This window comes from Triturus cristatus, chromosome 5_2 (genome assembly GCF_964204655.1).
Source record: "Triturus cristatus chromosome 5_2, aTriCri1.1, whole genome shotgun sequence".
Classification (NCBI taxonomy): Eukaryota; Metazoa; Chordata; class Amphibia; order Caudata; family Salamandridae; genus Triturus; species Triturus cristatus.
Window position 1 is genome coordinate 479,114,310 of NC_140588.1, and position 21,790 is coordinate 479,136,099.

At 45.0% G+C, this 21,790-nt stretch overlaps 1 protein-coding gene across 6 annotated transcripts in view; it reads left to right on the forward strand.

Annotated features, from left to right (window-relative positions):
- ELMO1 (engulfment and cell motility 1) overlaps positions 1-21,790 on the forward strand; it is a 1,282,006-nt gene that overhangs the window by 546,297 nt on the left and 713,919 nt on the right. The window lies entirely within an intron of this gene.

The following is a 21,790-nucleotide window of genomic DNA, read 5'->3' on the forward strand; positions in this document are numbered from 1 at the left end:
TTTTTTTTTTAAACTTTATTTTTGGAATTTCCAACAATACACATCATAACACAACACAGTCGCATATGACACCATCTCGAAACTACTTAGGGTAGCGCTTCTCGCCCCACCTGTTTGACCAATCTTCATGAAACTTTCCCGAAAAAAAGTGAATCCACCTCCGCTCCTTCCTGGAAAGTTTCAGGGTGATCATCAATCGAGGGCAGAGGAAAAAATAGGGGGTCCCAATACGTAAAATCCTGATACATTTTCCATAGATCCATAGACTTCTTTAAAACCAGTTATAGCAAAAACTGCAGAACGGAATTACACCAAGAAGCTAGATTTTGGTCCACCGATTGTGCATTTTGTGATTTGGTGTAAATCCGTTCAGCAGTACTCAAGATATTTAGGGTAAAAAATAAATGTATATTTTGGCAGTTGGGATCTCAGACTCTCGCAAGAGCATCAGTTTAAAAATGGAACATTCTGATTGTCCCAAGGAGCTTAATTTCCCTTGGGCCACCTCGCTCATGTGGGAGTCTGTCTCCCGCAGGAGCGAGCACTCTGATTGGCTGACAACAACGTGGGAAAAATGTTGTGGGTAGCCATTACAGGACTTGGGGACTCCCTCCCCCTCCCCCTCCCCCCCGGGCCAAAAGAAAATAAAACAGGAAAAAATACCACAATCCTGCAAAATTCCACGGATTTGAGAAAAAAACTACAAAAAAATGGTGTCTGGCTGCATTTATTCATTATAAAGCCCAGGAAGACTAGCCCCTGAGGCCAAAAACAATCTTTATGAGCGGGGGTGTTGTCCCCCTCTCCAAGCCATTAGAGGCCCAGGGGATCCCACTCCTGGCGCAGGTTCAGCAACAATGTCCTGGGGTGCACACCCCCTGCATATAGTGGTTTCCCTGCGGTTGTTGTTGCTTAGCGGGAGCATTTTTAAATCTCACACAAAGTCTGCTACAAGCTGGTGGGAGCTTCAATAATGCTCCCACCTGCTGGGATCCATTTCTCTGCCCGTAGTGATGCAGACAGGGAAATGGATCTAAATATTTCTCCTGCCCCCAGAGAGCAGCATCATTAGCTGCTTCATGTGGGTGGGAGTAGTGCTGGCTCCCGCTGGATGCTGGAAGCCAGAAGCCGGCTGGAACCACTGGGGTCTTGGGGCACCCCTGCGGCCTCCAGCGATAGTGTGATGGGTGCCCTGGGTGGATATCTTTTTTTATACTGGTACACTACCGTTTAGATTTCTTGCTTTGAAATGTTAAGATTTAAATATTTTAGTTAATATATTCTAAAAAATATATATATATTGTCCTTGTTCTAGAATTTAAGTTCTTCATCACAACTTAGTTGTGTGAGCTTCATTCCATTGTATGCCTTAATCTTGCCAATGTTACTGAAAAGAGAGTAAAGATTACCATAGAGAATGTTGACTCGACTCTGTGAATAGATGCACTTTGCTATTATGGAGCTTGGTGCATGCTATGACCTTTTATTTCAGCTGTACCTGACCACTGACCTCCTTACAAATGACCAAAACATGTTACCTGACATTACCGGTCCCACTGAGATCGTGGCTTAGTACTTCACTCTCACCGAGGTCTGACTAGTACTAGGTGCAGATTTCTTTCTCATACACATTTGCTAAGTGGTGGATTTAGACTGAATACTGCAATCCACAAATCCAGGAAACAGCATAGTCATTCAGTGGTCAGTTTAATTTGCAACTCATTTGGAATGTTCTTATAGCTGGAGCAGTCCTCTCCTGAATATCTAATACAGTATATAAAGAATGCAGGTGGAAGTAATGATAAATACTTAAGGCATTACCTGGTACCTTCTTTGACTCGGAGAGAAAAATCTCTAGATTGAAAACTGTAGTGGGTACCTAGTAGCACACACTAATTTGCATCACAGCCTGTGTAAAGGTTCATGGTGTTCCCTTCACACTAGCAGAAGCAGTCTGCTTTAGAGACAGGGTAATAGGTGTGGTAAGTGGCGGCCATCCTACCATTGCAGTAACATGGAACTATATAGAGTGGACTGATGCCACCTCTAACTAACATTAACACCAACTGTATTAATGGCAGTAATGGCACCATTAGGACACAACTGGCTGACTGACAGTAATATCATTCTCCAGAACTCCCCAAGTTTGTATGTCAGAATATCAAGGATAAAAATATGAACTTCCCAAAATATTGCAACCAAACTATACACTACCAGAATATTGTGAGGCTAAATGTATACAGGTAAGTATACATTAACTATTTTTAACTCCACATTTAGATACCTTAAAGATATGTCCGTATAATGCACCTATGCTTACCTATATTTAGCTGTCGATATTCTGCTTGTCAATATTTTGTCCACTATATTCTGGCAGGTTGATATTTAAATTTGTAAAGGATGTGAGTCTAGCACAAATAATAAGTCAACAATTGTCTTTTTATTGGGAACCATGTAGTCCATTGTAGCATTTGACTCTCTAAAGGCAGTGAAGCCCAAGGCCTACTCAATGGAGGTGGTGTGGGCTATCAAGCCCAGTGTGCCAGCACGCAACAACCACACACAATAAATTATTGTCCTGCCATTGCTTTTTCTTTAAAGAAAAAAGGAAAAATACTTTTATTATACAATCACACACACTATTTAACACTGTGCATCAAATTGAAAATACATGTATCAGGTGGATGGAAATATCTTTGGTGACATGCTCATATTATACTATACCCCTAATGAGTTCTAAACCCCCTAATCACAGTACCCACCACATACATGTATCTAAGGCAGGCCTACTGGCTTTGTCAGTGTGCCACATTAAGATGTGTGTATATATAAGGCAGGCTTACTGGCTTTATCAAGGGGTTACCACATCAAAATATATATATAAGGCAGACTACTGGCTTTACCCGTGTGTTACCCTGTTATTAGCAGTAACCACGTTACAGCCATTACAACCAATGGGAACAATAATCGTAATCATTGCATTCATTATAAGCATTGATTATTGCAGTGTTCATTGTAAGATTCATACATAATTTCAAATAAATCATTGAAGTTCAAAGCAGCCACAAGTACATGTCAAGAGTCATCCTTCACAGTCTTCAGGCCACATAATTCAGCCATTGGACCAACCACAATGGGTCCCTGCATTCTAGAGTCTAAGAGGAAAAGCTTAAGTTCTTGGTATGCTTAAAATCAATGCTGAAGCTCTCCTGGTGCAGGAATGTAATCCCTTAGGAGAGGTAGGGTTACTTTTTTCATGAGCATTCATGGGGAGCAACTGCACCTCCTGAAGCCCCCACATTACTTTTTATGCATGTTGGTGGTGCCCTTTTCCAGTTTGGGGCCACCACAAGGATGAAAATTATTCAAATAAGCCCCCTCACATGGCATTATAGGACACTACTTATACAAATCCTTGAATAGTAAATGAGTCTTTGCTGCCTTATTTTTCCAGATGGCCACTGTTTTTGTTTCTTTGGTTTTCTTGATCAAAGGTGCCTTGGTCCCATCCGGGGCACTCACATGTTTGGTTCTGTGTTTTTTTGTTTGTTTTGTTGAATGACAATGAGGGTAGCCCATTTCTGCCATGTGCCATTCACTTTTTGCTCTCTGCCCACCCATGCTCCAGGTCCTTTCTTTCCTGCACGTGGAGGAAGCAGCTCACACTGCTCCTACTGCTCTGGCCGCCACCAGAGCGGTAGGTTGGGAGCACAGTGGCACTCCTGGGTGATTCTTGGTTTTCTTTTGTGTCCTGGGATAAGGAGACCCTGGAATACCGATCCTTATGTTGGCCCCAGAGGATGGGGATCCAGACAAAAAAATGGCTATTTTAAGGGAAACACACAAGTGCACCTCTTCAGAAGTATTTAAATTAATAAAGTTACACCAACCCATGGGGGCTTGGCCCTCCCTGGGGAAAATATCCTGAAAATACGGCGGAGTGCTATGCAACCATTTTCCTAGTTTAACGAAGCATAATCATTGGCCCCATTGGACTGATTTTCTTAATCTTTGGCTTGTTTTGTTCCTGTTGGCCAAGCCTAGCCTCTAACAGCATTTTTCATCAAGCCTCTTGGCCTCTTAAAGGGGTGCATTGTGCTCCCTGTGTAGCTTTATCCTCTGCCTGGATCCTGGAGCTCCTCTGCTGCTGGTGAGAGTATCTTGCCCCTCATCTACCATCCCACAAAGTACCCCCCTTCCAGCACTCCCCAGCATCTCCTGGCTCTCTTGCAGAGCACCGGGGGGGGGCAGTGGAGCCCAGCTATTTCACCCAACTGGTCCACAAAGGACATAAGGGGTGGTCAGCTCCACTGGTGCTGGAGAGACCCATCCTAGTCCTGGGGGGGGGGGGCAACTTGTGTCAAAGTCCTTAGTCCATCTTGGAAAGGTATCAGGTGGCTGTCTTTCCAGCTGGGCATTCTTTCCACTATCTTCTCCTCTGAGGTCCAGGATCTTCTCAACTGTCTCTCCCTTGAGCAGAGGTTTTTAATTGGGGCGAAAAGTTCTTTATGCCAGCCAATTTAAGGATTCCATATCATCCCCACACCTCTGTCGTCCACCCTCCCTCTTGTGAAGCATTCTGGGACAATCCATCATGACGACTTAACAAATTCTGTGGAATGAGCTCCTGTGATGGCATTGGCTCCACCCCTAAATGACTTCAGTTACAGATCCCTTCCCACCAAAACTTTAAAGGCAAGACCCTACTGAGGTGGCTCCTGAGCTCTGGGCCTTCCACTGTGTTCCAGAATAACTAGCTAATTATCAGATGCACATTTCTTCCCCCACCCCTTCCTTTCCCAGGAGCTAAGTCAATTAATTATATTTGCTCCTTTTGTGTGGTGAGACCTTTGTTCCCTCTGCTGGGGAGCAGAGGAATTAACTTGGCCCAGTGGGGTGGGATGAGGTGAGACCAAAAGCCTGTAATCTGATTATGAACTATGCCAAAGAAATATGAAAATTCCTGAAGTCCCATAAGATGTGGATATAGTCTGTTGGAACTGCAAATTCAAACTCTGAGTCCATGTTTCTCCAGTTTGACACCTTGCTGGACTGTTTAGCCTTAAGTGGAGTGAAACTGCACTGTGGGGTAGATGTTGCTTAAATGTATAATATAGTGAATGCACAACAGATTTTGTGATGAGCTGTATGAATGTCCACTAATAGTATGAGGCCTTCCCCAGGTCAGCACCAATTATTGCAGAGTCCCTTCTGCACCAAATTACCTGTGCCCAATTACCAGGCTCACAGCAATATCTGGCACTACGCAGACATGTGCTCACATAGATGGACACACATGTTTACATGTAACTAGCTTAGTGTCCCTTACCCTAGCTGTGCATCATCGGCCTTATCTGAAAAGGCAGTCAGTAGTAGTAAAGATGCTCAATCTATTTACTGTGAATTTACCATGAATGAGAGTCCGGTATTGACTCACTCACGGTGACAATGCAAAAACTGGATAGTCATAAGTGAAATATCCTGGTGGGATAAATGGGCTGAATCCATGTGGTACAGGTAATAAACCAGTTTCTGATTAATAATCAATGCTCATGGGGCTGCTGACATATCTGGGTTTTGGCTTCTTCAAAACTGCTTTTCATTCAAACTATAATGGAGTAGTGGGGGCGTGAAGCTTGTGATGCTGGTGGGGCCACCTTGCAGAGTCTTGATGATGGCTTTATCTGCTTTACCATGTAATTCCTATCGGAACCTCATTCATAGGGCCAATGGACAAGCAGAAGCTACTGGGCCCAACCATAGGAGTTGAGGCCTTTTACTCCTGATGTCCTGGGGTCCTACCTACTATGGGTTCTGAACGACTGGGCCAAGTACCCCTCTTTGGTGAGGGAGGTATATGGGTGTTTAACATAGTATTGTGACTCAAAACACGTTCAATAGCAGCAATAAATGATAGTCCAGTCAAATACTTGCTTTTATGAAAAACGAATAGTTCTATACAAACACAATGTGAAATATGGCATACACAAATAATATTTGATATTTGGTTTTTATAAAGAGCGGCATATGCTCGAAGGCGTCCTGGCCCTGGCGTCTACTGGGAGAGAGAAAATATACTCCAAGTGAAGATGAATCTAAATCTGGGACGAAAAAAGCCACGTTTTCAGATGTTTCCTGAAGGTCACTAAAGTTGACTGCCTTCTAAGATGCAAGGGTAGCTGATTTCAAAACTGGCAATTGGAGAACAAAAACCTCCACCACCCTTGATTCATTTTGAATTCTGGACATTCTCACTATTTTTGAGTTGGTTGAATGAAGGTGTTTTCTGGGTGAGTACCAAGAGACTTTATTCTTCAAGTATGCAGGTCCCGTGTGGTGGAGTGTTGTGTGCTATGCACAGAGGTTTAAAGGCCACCCTCTTATTTACTATGAGTCAATGCAACTCTTCCAACACATTGGAAATAGGATCACATTTTCTGATGTTTTTAAGGAGATGTGCAGCAGCATTCTGCACTCTGCAGATTTTTTAAGGGAGCCTTGCTGCATGCCCATATGAAGGGAATTATAGTAATCCAGTCTTGACAAGACCAGGGAAATAATGATAGACTTCTGGAATTCTGGTTGGGGAAAAGGAAAGAATATCCGCTACACATGGATCTCCTGAGGTCAGTACTCTAGTGTTAGATAGGCTGTTCTCTTCCACACCCCTCTCTATTGGTAGTAGTTAATCATCATTCACTGTAGATGAAATTCAGTTTAGACACCATTAGCAGTCTGAGTGTCGGGAGTTCCACTCCGACTCATCAAAAGTCTAAAGCTTTACAGCGCCTATAGCACTATGACGCGGAACAAGTTCCCCTCTGCCCTTCAGCCCTGTGAATAGTCTTACCCTGTTCTTGCTGGGGTTGCTCGACCAGATTCCACAGGAGTAGTCCACACTCTGACATCCTGCAGGTCTACAGCAGCTGCTGGCGATGACTAGCACTTTGCTTTGCAGAGACTGCAGCTGGTCATCTGTGGCACTCCCTCCTGTGTTGTGGTAAGTTTCTCTGATCCCTCTTGCTGATAAGGTGCGATCATACAGGTTTCGATGCTTCATTCGGAGTGTGTGCACTCACAGGTCACCCTGGTTCACCGACGAACTCAAGGACTCCAAGAAGACCTTCCGCACCCTCGAGAAAGCCTGGCTCCACGACGGGACCACTGACAACATGACCGCCCTCAAACACGCCACCCGCAAGCACCACCAGTTCATCCGCACCACCAAGAAGAAATCACTGAAGGAGCGACTGGACAACAACGCCCACGACAGCAAGGAACTCTTCAGCATCGTCAAGGAGTTCTCCAACCCCGGCACTGGCAACAACGACATCACCCCTTCACAAGATCTCTGCGACTCCCTCGCCTCGTTCTTCCACCGCAAGATTGCCGACATCCACAATAGTTTCGGCGCACCATCCACGCACCCAACCACTGAACCAACGAACCCCACCACCACCCTCCGCACCTGGACCACGGTGACCACCGAAGACACAGCCCGCACGATGAACACCATCCACTCCGGCTCTCCAACCGACCCCTGCCCCCACCATGTCTTCAACAAGGCCGACTCCACCATCGCACCCCAACTCCGGGACATCATCAACACCTCCTTCAACACCGCCACCTTCCCGGAGAGCTGGAATCATGCCGAGCTCAGCGCCCTACTGAAGAAACCAACAGCGGACCCCACCGACCTCAAAAACATTCGACCCATCTCGCTCCTCCCTTTTCCCGCCAAAGTCATCGAGAAGATCGTCAACAAACAGCTTGCCGCCTTCCTCGAGACGAACGGATCCCTCGACCCCTCGCAGTCCAGTTTCAGAGCCAACCACAGCACCGATACCGCCCTCATCGCAGCCACCGACGACATCCGAGCCCTGCTCGACAACGGGGAAACAGCGGCACTCATCCTCCTGGACCTCTCCGCAGCATTCGACACTGTCTGCCACCGCACCCTAGTCCAACGCCTTGACAACACCGGCATCCAAGAGAAGGCACTGAAGTGGATCATCTCATTCCTCGCCGGAAGAACACAGAGAGTCCGCCTCCCCCTGTTTCGATCCGAGGCCACCGAAGTCATCTGTGGAGTCCCGCAAGGATCATCACTCAGCCCCACCCTCTTCAACGTCTACATGAGACCTCTAGCCGCCATCGCACGCCAACACAACCTCAACATCCTCTCCTATGCTGATGACACCCAGCTGATCCTCTCCCTCACCAGAGACCCCGACACCGCCAGAACCAGCCTACACGAAGGGATGAAAGACGTCGCCGAGTGGATGAAGAACAGCCGCCTGAAACTGAACTCAGACAAGACGGAAGTCCTCATCCTGGGACCATCACTCTCCGCCTGGAACGACTCCTGGTGGCCCCCAGCCCTGGGCACCGCCCCCAAGCCAACAGACCACGCACGCAACCTGGGCTTCATCCTGGACTCCTCCCTCTCGATGACCAGACAAGTAAACGCCGTATCCTCATCATGCTTTCACACCCTTCGCATGCTTCACAAGATCTTCCGATGGATCCCGACCGAAACCAGGAAGACGGTCACCCAGGCCCTCGTCACCAGCCGACTGGACTACGGAAACACCCTCTACGCCGGAACCACAGCCAAGCTACAGAAAAGACTCCAACGCATCCAGAACGCCTCCGCCCGACTCATTCTGGACATCCCCCGACGCAGCCACATCTCCGGCCACCTGAGGGACCTGCACTGGCTCCCCGTTGACAAGAGGATCACATTCAGGCTCATCACCCACGCACACAAGTCTCTCCATGACCTGGGCCCCAAGTACCTCAACGACTGCCTGACCTTCTACACGCCCACTCGCCAGCTACGGTCTACCAGCCTCGCCCTCGCAACCGTACCACGCAGCCGAAGAGCCACCGCCGGAGGCAGATCCTTCTCCTACCTGGTGGCCAAGACATGGAACTCCCTCCCCATCCACCTCCGGCTGACCCAGGACCACCTCGCCTTCAGGAGATAACTCAAGACCTGGCTGTTCGAGCAGTAGCGGACCCCTTCCCCCAAGCGCCTTGAGACCCTTCCGGGTGAGTAGCGCACTATACAAATGCTATGATTGATTGATTGATTGATGGTGGCCCTCCCTCTAAGTACCAATGAAACCAGGTTACAACCTTGCTCTTCACAGCGTGCCCTCTGGCATACGGTGTACTTGATTTTACCTGCACACAGATGAAATCCCGATAGTTGTTGCCACTGCTATATTCATGGCGACCCCTCTTCTACACGGGGTCACCAATTTGAATCTGCACATGTGCAATGGTCCGATCGGTGGAGCAGCCTGTTCCTCACACCTCGTTACATGGATCCACTCACCAAATGTGATTTAGGGTCGTAGTCTTAGTAATTTGTACTCGGGCTTGCTTCTTTTTGAAGTGCTCACTCCTCTGTTCTGCCCTTCATCCAGAAAGTAGTCTGTCGCAGCAGGAGCCACTCCAACTCTGAAAGCTCCGTAACACAGGCCATGGGAGTGACTCGAGGTTTGCACCTGGATGAAAGCCACAGTGATATGTGCACCAAAAAGTTATTTATGATTATCTTATCCGCTCCATCTCCTTCCTAAGATGTGCCCTGGCCTTTTTCCAGTGACCTTTCTCAGAATCAAAAAGCATCTTTTGAAGTGTACCGAAGAGCCTTACTTTTCCTTCCTCCATTGTCTCCCACCCAGCTCAGGGGAATGCAGAAATCTGTCGGGGGAGGGGGGTGGGGGTGGGGGTGACTCCTCTACATTCTTGTCCTCCTCCAGTCAGCCCTGGGTCTCCCAGAATGGAACCTAGAGTTTTCCATGTATTGTACCACTCAGGCACACATACACATAGTACTCGCATCCAACTAAACTCACTGCACAGCACTACATACTAATTTGATGTAGGCCAATGGTGGCTTAAGCACTGAGTAGCAGACCTTTACATGAGTGGGCCTACGGCTCTCACTCCTGTGACACTGGTAAAAAGGCCTGTTCGGTTCTACTGATCACTACATGGTATGCTGCCACCACCGTGCTTGTGCTACTTAACTCCTGGTAAAGGTAGTAGCCTTTTGCCACCATGAGGGTGGCGCCCTGGGCACACCTCCTCGTCCCACAAGACTGCAATCCAGGAGACAGGCCAATGTCATGGCACACATGCATGATCAGTGTTCGTCCATAAGTACAAAAACAGCACCGGTGATCTAAATATTGATGCAGCTGGGGCTCTCAGGGCAGGTGTGCACGTCCGTCACCACTCGAGGAACTTTTCCGTCCCAACAAAACCAATGTCACCCTAGAAAAGATGCTGGAAATAGGGGAAGGTTGGCAAGATATTCAGAAGCAATGCTTTGCAGTGGCTGTCTATTAAGTTTATGGATCATGAAAGGGCCATAAAAGGTGGTAAGGAATAGAGAAATGCAGGATTTCAAAATGCAGTTTTCCATGCCTGAGATAAGGAAACACTATTTAAAGATTAGGCTCTATATTTTGAGGAGTGTCAAAACAGTAGCACCAATTTAGAGTGATTCCATGTAACTGAAAATGGGTATATATTAAGATGTAGAAATTGTGTAATATGTGTAAGATTGTGGGGCCATCCTAAATTCCATCTTTTCAAACTAGAATGGAATGGCGGAACAAAAACATTGTCAAACTGGTATGACTGTCTGGTAGTAGCAGCAGGGCCCTGGTGTCCATGCTGCATGCACCAGTACCAACACCACCTCAGTAGAGATGTTTGTATGAGCAGAGGGTTAGAAAGAGTCATGTGTGAGATAGTGAAAGGTGATGCTTTGTGGTGAAATGGCACAGCAGAGTACAGAGCAGAAGAATGGCAAAATGCAGCATTTGTGGTCCTCATGAAAAATGACAGCACAACATTGTGAGGAATTTACATATTTTGCTACACCCGACTGACCAGCCCCAATTGGGCAATACTGTTTTGGGTTGCTTGTGTTCTGGTTAAGAGGGCCTGCAGTTCGGTTAGACTGTTCCCATTGGAGCGAGGTCAGGACTGATTTGCATATGGCTGAGTCCAACCTGCGGTGGCATGGTGGCAAAAGAATGATGGATTGGAATGCTACCCTGAGAGTCAGTGGTCAGACTTATTGCAACCCTTCCATTCATCACTTTTTGTGTGCTTTCTCATGAAATACTCCTGCTTTACAGAACTATTCCCTATTGTGATAATACAAGTAAGCCGGGAAATCATGGCACGTTTCCTGACAACAAAGAGACGTCTTTTTTTCTCCAGTCACTCATTTTTTTCGCTTGTGTTGTTTGTTAATCTAAAGAATATTTGCATTTAAATCAAAGTTCCGCCCCCTTCATGTCTAAAGTCCCACAGCGCTTGCTCCTGCTGTGAAGCGATAATTTGTAAATTGTGACATAAGCGGCCTTGCCATGGCAACAGCCCGTTATTTCTTAACCGCGGGATTATATAGTGTTGCAGGATCAAACGCAAAGAAGGAGCTGGGTTAAGGAGATAAAGCTATTTTCTGGACCGGTTTCAGTTTTAATTAAATGCAATACCAACCAACAGTGAAGAAATGCACTATAAAATGCTTCCATTTTTTTCAAAAGAATGTTCATTTTTATGTTGCAGTAAATATTAGTCTTTTTATCTTCTAGGCACATAACGACAATTCTCTAATCACTTTTAATTTTCGTCCTTTACATTTATTTTGGCATTTTGAAAAAATATTTCATATAATGCCAGACTGTACTCTGAGAGTACAGGACTTATTTAAAAAACACAGTTATTTGCTGCAGGAGTCTCTAGCATGTAAGGTGTTGTACATGGAATTTTATTGTTTGTGTGGGGTTTGGGTGAGATTAGGTCACAGAAACTTGGGTGTGGATGGGGACGGGATGTGAAACACAATTGGAATAAGTGGAATATGTGCTTAGGACAGCACATGGTGTAATTCGTTTATAGATTACATATCTTTACAAATTGAGGCACAGGAAAAGTGACTGTGAAACTATGGTAACCAGGGTACAACTTTTCTAGTCTTGGCCCTTATTTGAAGTTTTTTTTTTTGCTTGTTTGTTTTACACTTCTGTGCAGTGTTTTATGGTTATTTTACAGCTGTTAGCAATACAAGGGATTACATAATGAGCAAGTCTATGCAGCAGTTAGGGCATTTCCTTCGCACTAGACTAATGTCTGTTTCACTTTATTCATCAGCTTCTCTAGGTCAGAACTTCAACTCAGTGACTTTGAGAAGTTCTATTTTAAGACGTTTCTTGCAACAGAGGTGGTCAGGTCTGGCTCTTAGGTATAAGTACATGGTATTTCATAGTGAGATGTTCTACCAGTTGTAGTATCTTGCGAGTTAGCAATGACAGAATCCTTTTGGCTCCTGATGGACTCCGTAAAGCTAGGACGTAGGTGTTAGTGCGGAATGCAATGAAGACTGATTTAGAATGTTGAGTTTGCAGTTACACACAGAAGAATAAAGGCGTCCAATACTAAGCTCCGTGTATGGCGTAGTCATTGGCGGGTACACAGGCTGGGAAAGATGCTAGAAATGGCAACGAGAAAGGGGATAAGTAACCCGAAGAGCGACAGTGCTCTCCGAGAGAGTTTGCCATGGACCAAGCAAACTACTCGTATGTGCCATCGTCTAAGAACAGAATCAGCGCTTAATGCATGTGGAGTCAAAGCGCAACTCCAGCCACTGTGAAGCAGTTGAAGACAATGAAAGCATTGCAGAAATTCTATACATCCTTGGCTGAGAACCTGCTGGTCATGCCATACATAAAGGTACCGTGCTGCCAAGTAAGGTCAAGTCATACGTTATACGGAGTGTAGCTGTCAAAGGCAGATGTGTACAGATACAGGAAAGAATTGCTTACTACTGTAGTAGTCAAATACAAATAAAATGCATAAAGCGCTGGCTGACGAAACAATTGACAAGAAAGTGTATTGTCATTGCACTTTCCAGAGCCTCGATAGGTGGAGCTATACGACCTCCGCACCGGGTGAGGAGACCCAAGAAGAAGCACTGGGGTTGTGCTTACTGAGCTGTCCAGTACCTGAAGTAGCACACCACCAAAGCTGCCAGGTAGCAGCTCAGAACAGCTCCAGAGGACTCCAGAAAGTGAAGGGCTCCATTGGAGACCGAGAAGGTCACCGTACCATAGACTGTCCAGGACAATCCAGAGCGCCACCCTCAATGTCAACCACTTCCATAAATAATACAATTCTGCCACCTTCCTGAAACCACCACCACCACCTTTTGATACCGCCAAAAAGCTAAATACTGGCGGTAGATGGTTTTTTTGGATAGAGATATTTGAAGATTTCATTAATGCACTTGAAGAGACTGATAACAAAAAAGATTATCAAATACCTCAAAAACCTTGCTGGTGATGGTGTAAAAGAAGTCATATAGAGGATGCCACGAACTGACAAAGAAATCCTATACCTTCATATTAAATAAACTTTGAATTTCAATCCAATGCCCAATGTCAATCAATCAATCAGGGGTTTGTAGAGCGCAAACTACTCTCCCGGAACGGGTCTCAAGGCGCTAAGGGAGGGGAATGGGGGGGGAGTGGGGGGTTCTGCAGATCCTGGAGGTTCAATGGGTTCCATCGAAGAGCCAGGTCTTGCGGTCTTTCAGGAACTCAGGGAGCGATGCAGTCTTTCGGAGGTAGAGAGGGAGGGAGTTCCATGCCTTGGCCGCGAGGAGAGAGAAGGAGCGCCCTCCTGTTCTACTTCTCTTGATCCGAGGTACCGTTGCGAGGGAGAGCTGGGCCGAGCGCAGGGAACGCTGAGGGGCGTGGAATGCGAGGCGGTGGTTCAGGTTGGCGGGTCTGGTGTTGTGGAGGGCCTTGTGTGCGTGGGTGAGAAGCTTGAAGGTGATTCTCTTCTCGATGGGGAGCCAGTGTAGGGCCCGTAGGTGTTGGCTGATGTGGCTGTAGTGCGATAGGTTGAGGACTAGTCTGGTGGCGGTGTTCTGGAGTTTGCGGGTGATGTTCTTGTTGATCCCGGCGTAAAGTGCGTTGTTGTAGTCCAGTCTGCTACTGATGAGGGCGTGTGTGACAGTTTTCCTGTGTTCAGGGAGATCTACTTGAAGGTCTTTCGGCGGAGGGTGTGGTAGCAGGAGGTGGTGGTGGCGTTGATCTGGCAGTCCTGTAGAATACTGAAAATACATTTTAAGTCGAGAATGACAGAAAGTTGGTTAAACCATCGATGAATTTGTGGAGAGACTCAACACACTCATGAAACACAGTATGTTCAATGAATATAATGATATAGAAGCTATACTTCGTAGAGTTATTGATGGATGCTTGTCAGATTCATTCAGATGATGAATGCTGAGAGAAACTCTAAGTCTGGAGCACGTTTTAATGTCTGCCAGAGCTGAAGAGCTTGCCAATACACAAGCTGCTGACATGAAAGCCAGAGATGCCCAGAGGAATCAGTCATAAGTGTGAAAAGTAAGCCAAAGTCTGAAAGACACAAGGTGATGTCTACACATAAAAAGAAGCTGTGTTTTAGATGTGGATTTTCATTTCCACATGAACAGAAATGTCCCCCCATTGGACAGATATGTAAAAGCTGTGGTAAGGAGAACCATTCTGTGATGGCTTGCAAAGCCAAGGAAAAAGCCAGTGGGTCACGGTGCAAAGACAAAATAGCTTCCGGAACGTTCCAGAAGCAACCGTTAACATGCACCCACAAGGCCACGCAGTGACATCAGTTAAGACAAATCAACACTGAATAGAGTTGATTGTCATCTGTATCATCGTCAAACAGTTCTTCTATATCAGTATCAAGTAAAAGTGAAGATAATGGTTGTGCCATGTCCATGTTTACCTCAGAAAAATGTGTGCATGCTGGACTGGCTGCATGTGAAGAAAAATGTCAAAGAAAATTCGACAAGCTAAAACACCAAAGTCCTTCAAACATTGTCAGAAGATTACAATAAAAATAACTGGTTGTTCGATACCTTTCATCATTGACAGTGGTGCTTTGATATACATTATGCCTGAGGAGAACTATAATGAATTGTCTCCATAACTGCAGCTGACTCCTTCGAAAACCAAAGTGTATACAGGGGTTGCATCAACGTCCTTAAAAAGTCAAGGTTCATTGAGAAACACAAGAAAATGAAGGTGCAAGCACCCATCCATGTGCTTCAAGTTTCAGCGTCAAGAGCCTGTCTACTCCGTTTCAGCACAGCTGCTGATATAGGGCTCATTTGGTAAACTACAACATGAATGCTCACTACAAAATACTAAGTCTATTCCCTTCATTGTTTCATGGTTTAGGAAAGCTTAAGACTATGAAAGTAAAGCTGCATATTAAATGAATGAGGGCGTCTGTCCAGTTGCTCAAAGGTGTAGACAAATTGCTTTTCATTAAAAGATGCTGTTGAAAAAGAACTTGAATTGTTACTTAGGCATGATATCATTGAGAGGTCTACTGGTCCCATGCCATGAGTATCTCCCATAGGGGTAGTGCCCAAAAAGGGCAGTTAAGGACCGGTACGCATATGCGTTGACATGCATCAGACAAACAAGTCTATTTAACGAGAGCAACATCCAGGTCCTACATCGCTGACATAGCACAATTAATTGGTGCAAAAGTCTTGTCTCGCCTTAAAGGCTATCATCAGTTGGACCTCGAAGAAAATTACAAGTGCATTTCAACCTTTTCTGCACATGTTGGTCTGTTTCGATATATATATAAGACTTTGCCACAGTAAGTGCTCTATTGAGAGAGTTAACGAAAAAGAACGTTTCATTTCATTGGTCACATGAATGTGAGAAAAGTTTTAAGAAAATCAAACAAGCCATTGAGAATGCAACTGAAACGACATATTGCACCCGAAGCTTCAAACAGAGGTTGTTCTCAACGTTAGTCCTTTAGGTTAGGCACCATCCTTGAACAGTATAGCAGACAACTAAATTTTCGAAGGTATATTGTGGCATATGCAAGTAAGATTTGGTCTCAAACAGAACGCCGTTATTCTCAACCTGAGAAAATAAAGTTTAGCCGTGGTATGGGCTTGTAAACATTTCCATTAATTCCTGTACAGGAAGCCTTTATCACTGGTAACTGATCATTAAGCTTTACTAACTATATTTGGCAATCCAAATGCCTCCTTGGATTGAACGATGTGGACTACGACTAGAAGAGTACAATTATAACACTGCATCACCCATGGAAAAATCAGAACCCTGCTGACTACTTTTCCAGAGTGCCTATACATGGTCATGGTACTCCATCCAAGACTGCGGAATCCTCTATCAATTACTTTGTAAAATCAAAAACAGCTGTCTTTTCATTAACCCAGATTATCACTGCCACAAGCCATGACAGTGACATGCTAAAGTTGAAAGGTATAATCACACATCAGTCATGGAACCAACACCCTCAACCTCTCACCAATGATGGTGAATATCAAAATACAAAAATATGAAAGACGAACTGTCCATAACTCACAAAGGAGTTATATTGTGAAGCTCAAGAATCCTGATTCCCGAGAGTCTGAGGCATAAGATGATTTAAGTGGCCCGCGAAGGACATCGTGAAATCATTGCCACAAAATGAGCTCCCCAGCAGAGTCTGGTTTGCGTATCTTAATGAGCGAGTTGAGAAGGAATTAAAGGCCTGACTTCTGCGCAACTGCCTTTCTACTAAAGTTACTCAACACACCTAAACATGTCAGAACTCCTTTGACTTTTTCTGTCCACTTGACTATGGGCATAACCTTATGGTGATTGTGGATCAATGCTCCTGATTTCCTTGAATTGAGGATCTCTCATCTACTACTCAAGACCGAGTCTTTGAGAGACTAGATGGCATCTTTGTGACACGGGGTGCTTCAGCCACCAAGAAGTCTGACAATGGTCCGCCATTTAACAGTAGTGAGTTCAAAGATTTCTTCGAGAATCTGAAATTAAAGCATCAGAAGAGCACTGCTCTGTGGCTACAGACTAATTGACTCGTTGACTGCTTTATGGGTAAGCTAAAGAAAGCAGTGCAGCGTGCTACTTTTGAAAAGCTTGATTTAAAAACTGTGTTGAATTCTACCTTAAAAGCTCATCGTTCAACACCTCACTTGACCACAGGTGAAAGTCCTGTGACATTGATGTTCCGGAGAGCAATGACGACCCAGTGGTCCAGAGAGAGAAAAACGAGACCGCAACTCACGAGAAGGACTTCTTTCGGAAACAAAAGATGAAAGTGTATGCTGATAAAAGACAACATGTGGAGAATATATTCTTTAGAAGAGGAGATTGAGTGCTGGCACGCCAGATGCGGAAAAGGAAATCTGATGCTTCATTTGATGCAGAAAGTTTCCAAGTGTTGTCTAGGAAGGGACACATGGTGACTGCCAGCACCCTTGGAAGTCTATCACCAGAGACTCTTCTCACTTTCGGTGTTGAACTCCTTGTTCATCAGCTCTACATGTTGAAGGAGAGACTGGGTCTGATGCATGAGTGGCTGCTGTTACTGCTCCACCATCAATACAGATCCTGGACTTTGATGGTGACAGTTTCCAGCTACAAGATCGGGTCGAACAATGAAAGCACCAAAAAGATTGATTGAAGAGATTTAATTGTGTATATACATATGTTATGTATATAATTTAAATGTTTCATTTAACAGAGGGGGAGTTGCAGTGTCTAGCAAATTAGCAATGACGGAACCCTTTTGGCTCCTGATGGAGTCCGTAGTGCTACGACATAGGTGTTAGAGCGGAATGCAATGAAGGATAATTTAGAATGGTGAGTTCGTAGTTACACACAGAAGAATGAAGACGTGTAATACTAAGCTCCATGTGTAGTGTAGTCATTGGCATGTACTCAGGCTGGGGAAGATGCTACACCAGCGATCAAAGGTTGTGCTTTAGTTTATGGAAAATTTGATGGTGGATCAGAAGGAAAATGGCTGACCATCGGTTTCCAACAGTGTCTGGTTGTGTGTGAACATCTGCTTCTTCCGAGGACTGCTATTTGAAAGGCTTTGTGATGATGCACATAATTTAATACTCTGTCTTAAAGCCACAATATTCAGTGGAGGCTTCAAGGGCTGCTTCAACATGATCACATTTATACAACCTGAAGAATGGCCCAGGGTGCTATCAACATACACAACATCTGGAAGCTGTTATGATAAGATATGACTTGCATGAATGGGAAAATGCAGCTACCGAGTTGGCTTTTGTGTCTGAATCGTTCTCCATCTGACATAGGGCGCGCTGCATGTTTGATGTTCTGTACCCCATCAACCATGACTACGCTCTGTATCTTAGTCATTACAGTTTTACACATATGCTTTCTTAGTCCTAGTCATGATGAGGAGGTTTCTGTCAGGGTCCTTGGGTAGTTTATCTTTTAATATATTTATTGTTTTTTATTTACGGTGTTTAAGACATACAAATATCGCCCTTGTGGAAGTCAAAGCAGTGATTTACCTAGAAATAGCCCAGTATCAACATGGGATCTTTCAGTGAAGTTTAGTTAATGGGTACACCAAAGGTATCCTGAGATGAAAAAAGCCTTGACCAAGTATTTGTCTAAAGTCAGCGTTTTAGGGCGCACCGTTCTTTGGCATCTGACCGGTGGACTGGTATAGAGTTTGGATAGGTGGTCACTTGGAAGATGCGATTACCCACATGCCATGTTAAAATGGTGTCTTTTCAAAGATATTCCGACTTTGAAGTAGTCTTGTTCGAGTCTGTGGGGGGTTTAGGTAATGAGTTTCGAAGGCAGGGGGTGCCTTGATGAAGTAGGGTGTGTCAGCCAAAACTTTCATGTCTGAATCGAAGTGGTGACGGCAATCTTTTATTAGCCGACCTGAGACTCTGTGATGGGCGGCAGGCAATAGAAGGACTGGCAATGCGGTTCAGAAATGATATATTTATTGCCTTGTGAACAAGATAGAGGTTTTTGAGCTTTGTCCTTTCCTGCAGAAGGAGCCAATGGAGAGATTTGAGAGCAGGAGTGACATCATCATGGCATTTGAGGCTGTATGCAGTGTGAACATCATACCTTTGTACTTATTGGAGTTTGTTGAGGGAAGAAATGGGGAGAACAGTGTTGAGTCCATTAAGGTAACCCAAGTGGGACATGTCCGCAGTGTGGATCAGTGCTATTTTCTGTGACCAAAGTAGGAAAGACAAAAATCCCCTTCAGTTGACAAAGGTGGAAGAATGCATTTTTGCAAACTGCATCTGCAGGGAGAATGAGAGGTCACCATTGAAGTTCACACCAGGTTTAGTGCTTGATTTACTGGTTGAGGGGGTGAAGCCCAAGTCCTCGGGTCAAGCTATAGAGATAGAAGGGCTGACCACTCAGTAATATTTTGATATTTTTTGCCCATTAAAGCACATTTAGTTATTCAGCATCCTGGTGAATATCAAAGAGATTATAGGGTAGCTTGAGAAAGTTATAAGGTTTGTTCTCAAATTCTAGATAGCCCGGAGTATCACCTACCTATATGCAAAATGTGGAGGAATCGTGGATAAATACTTCTGAAGCCATATAGGCATTAATTAAAATTAGAATCAAAGAAGCCACAGTGAATGTAGAGTTTTCTTCAAAGGAAAGGGCACACTTTTACTTGATGTGTATGGTTATGAAGGAAGAAGGAAACCTTTACCAGAGCCGTCTCCCCCCCCCCCCCGCCCCCCATATACCAGCTAAGGGTTCCAGTCTCTCAGTGAGCACCTTTGTGATCAGTGGTGTAGAAGGTGGCAGGTAGGTCAAGTGGTATCAGTGTAGAAAGTAGGGCTTTGTTCCAAGCAGTCCTGTCCCCCCCCCCCCACTGAAGATGATGATGATCTACATTGCTGTATACATGGATATTTATACATTGATATTGCTGTATATATTGATATACATTGTTCTGCCTTGGTTCCTATTACAATGAATGAGTTCCTCATTTAATGCCAGGAGTGTGCAAGCCTTTGGCATATTGCAAAATGATTCCCTGTCCCAACCTAGAGTCTGGTAAGGAGACCAAAAAGTTTCACCTATTCGGATGGCATCATCCATATGCTACGTCTTTGAACTGTGTGGGCACCCCTGAGAAGTGAAGCCTCCCCTGTGCTATAAAGGCTAATGTTGTATCCAAGTACCAAGCTCATGTTGGGGGCTGACGCTGTTGTCCTCCCCTGGCTCCAGTCATTCTGCCTTCCTTTCTTGAGCCTATGGTCATTTTTCTTTCTCCCTGGACATGCAGACAGAAAGAGAAATGTTGTTGGCATAGTGGTAGAATATAAGGGTAATTTCCCAAATTTGCATAATCTACCTGTAGTTTGTATAATTTGCTGGCAAAACTTCAAAATCTGCACCCATTAAAACTGTGTATTTTTCCCGCACAAAAACATGTCACAGACAAGGACAGTCCATATTTATTGCATTTAAATTTTGCCAATGTGAAGGGGAACAATGTTGGAAAAAAATCCACTTTTACCTGTTCTTGCAAAATTTAAGAATGCAAATATAATGTAAGCGTGCCTTTGCACTTCAGATGGGACCATTTAAGATATAGGGCATCTTGCGAATACCTGTGCTGCAGACCACAGACCTGCATTGTTACTGACCTATCTCAGCGGGATGGGAGGAACTGACAAGAACATGCTGTGATGGGACAACCTGGCTGAAACCATGCAGGGCAATTAAAAGGCAGCATTTACTAGTGTTAATAGGCCACCACTGTGACCTAAAAGGCGTGAGCAATTATGCAAAAACACTAGACATGGTGTTAAACCTTGCTCTTTTAAAATTTGATCTTTGGCCGATGTATAAGGTTGGCCGCTCAGCGTGCTTAGACAAATGTTGGCATGCACTAAACTGGGAAAAGAGCATTCAGGAAAATAGACATTGAGAAAGCCCCACGTTAGCCCATGTCTGATGTGGGTACAATTTCTCTTGTTTTTTTCTTCGTGTTTTGAGTCTTCATGACAACTACTGACTTGTTTTGTATCGAGAGGGAAATATTGTATTGACATGTTAAAAAACGAACCTTCCCTAAACACTTTTCCTGCTAACAATCCGTTTTAGAGAAAATGTTTAACACCTTTAGTATGAGCTCACGCTAGACACATATTTGAAGTGTTCAAATAGTTTATCTACGCGATTTAATTTTTAAGTGTCCTATTTAGTTCAACAAAACATTTTCTCATACTCTCCTTCCTTCCGAAAGCTTGCTCTGATCTTTTTATCTACTTTCTGCATCTATCCTAAAAGATAAAGTCCTCTTTCTTTGTGCATTATATCAGTTCTTCAATTGCTGGTTTCCTATCAGTCATTCATGGAATTGTAAGCGCGCTACTCACACGTGAGGGTCTCAAGGCACTGGGGGAGGCGAGGTGTCAGTAGTGCTGTTAAGCCGAAGAGCCTTGAAGGTGCTCAGGGAGGGGACGCGGCTGATGTCGATCGGGAGCTCGTTCCAGGTCTTGGCCGCGATGTTGGAGAAGGATCTCCCCCCTGCTTTGGCTCTGTGGATGCGTGGGGTTTCGGCGAGGACGAGGTTGGCGGATTGGAGATTCCTTTTGGGTACGTGGAGGGTGATTCTGTGGTTGAGGTATTGGGGTCCTGTGTTGTGTAGGCATTTGTAGGCGTGGGTGAATATCTTGAAAGTGACTCTCTTCTCGATGGGGAGCCAGTGGCACTTTCGTAGGTGTTGGCTGATGTGCTCGTGTCGAGGGATGCCGAGGACGAGTCTGGCGGCGGTGTTCTGTTTCCGACACCTAACATGGACATGCTACTCTATATATAAATATTGGCAGAAAAAACTAGCGGTCAATGGGGAAATGACAGGG